Here is a 1,601-nt window from a genome sequence, read left to right as displayed (position 1 = left end):
AATATATATGGCCCTCCTCAGGCATGACATGTAGACACTGAACATTGTAATGCCCCAGAAATTAAAAATAAATGAAAACAAGGGAACTCATGCTATTTCACTGAATTTATTTCAAGATAAACATTGACAGGAGAACATTGTTAGAATTGGTAAGTTTGGTCCACTTAAGGAATGACAACCCTTGGCATTCATCTTGCCTGTGAACTAGAAACAAATAGCAACTCAATTTTTTATGTGATTCTTTGTTATTCCCAAAATAATCATACACTACCATATATGAAATCTGTACAGATTCAGTCAAACCATCACTTGATAAGTCATCAAGCAAGGCCCTCAATTCATCTTTTGTTCTCTGAAGTAATTCTGACATGCCATAACTTTCTCATGGCATTTTTCACTTCTGCATTCCTCAGTGTGTAGATGAGTGGATTGAGGAAGGGTGTTCCAATAGTATAAAATACTGCTATCATCTTGTCCATAGGGAAAGTGGTTGGGGGGCGGGTATATAAAAATATACATGGACCCAAAAATAAGACAACCACAATGATGTGGGAAGTGCAAGTGGAGAGAGCTTTTTTCCTCCCTTCTGCACTGTGGTTCCGCAGTGAATGCAGGATAACAAAGTATGAGATCATCAAAATTATAAAACTGATTGTGCAAAGGGCCCCACTATTAAACACCACCAACAGGTTCATCACATGAATATCCATGCAGGCAAGTTTCAACAAGGGCTGCATGTCACAACAATAGTGATCAATCAAATTGGATCCACAGAAGGGCATTCTCAAGGCCAGGATAATCTGAGCCATAGAATGTATGAAAGACCCTATCCAGGCAAGAACAATCAGGTTGATGCAGAATTGCTGGTTCATGATAGTTGGGTAATGCAAAGGCTGGCAGATGGCCACATAGCGATCAATGGCCATGAGCACCAGGACAAAGATCTCCATGGAGCCAAAAAATGCAGTGCAAAGACTTGTGTCATGCACTCATTGTAAGATATGCTTTTCTTTGCAGACAGGGCATCCACCATTACTCTGGGGGCCATGGAAGTTGAAAAGCAGATATCAGCCAAGGACAAATAAAATAGGAAGAAGTACATGGGGCTCCCAAGTATCTGGCTGGACTTGATGGTCACAATAATGAGTGAATTCCCCACCACAATTCCCACATAGAAAATGAAGAACACTGCAAACACCACTTTCTGCCTCTCAGGATCCTGTGTCAATCCTAACAGGATGAATTCATTGACACTGTTATTTTGCTGCATTGTTGCACTTGATGAGGGGAAAGCACAGATTAGAAAAAATCTGCAAAGGAGAAAAGAAAAAATACTTATGATATGAATTCTAGGGTTGGAGGCCAAATAAATATGAAGCTGACACTTTCCATTAGATAATTATTTATCTGCTGTGTACTACTTTTACCTGAATAAAATAGAATTTATAATAATCTATTTCCTCTATTGCAGTTGAAACTAATGATGCAAGAAATAGGAAAATAATAAAAAAGTAAATTTTCTTCAGACATAATAAATACAAACACAAGATAGAACATAAGGTGGAGAGAAAGAAACAATAAATATAAACTTTCAGCAATGA

At 38.0% G+C, this 1,601-nt stretch overlaps 1 pseudogene; it reads right to left on the bottom strand.

The window, feature by feature from the left end:
- Positions 1-338: 338 nt before the first annotated feature.
- Positions 339-1,270, bottom strand: LOC130850282 (olfactory receptor 4C11-like; annotated as a pseudogene).
- Between the last annotated feature and the right edge of the window lie 331 nt (positions 1,271-1,601).

The sequence above is a fragment of the Hippopotamus amphibius genome, chromosome 3 (assembly GCF_030028045.1).
Source record: "Hippopotamus amphibius kiboko isolate mHipAmp2 chromosome 3, mHipAmp2.hap2, whole genome shotgun sequence".
Lineage (NCBI taxonomy): Eukaryota > Metazoa > Chordata > Mammalia > Artiodactyla > Hippopotamidae > Hippopotamus > Hippopotamus amphibius.
The sequence above is the reverse complement of the archived record's forward strand: the minus strand, read 5'-3'. Positions and strand labels throughout refer to the sequence as shown.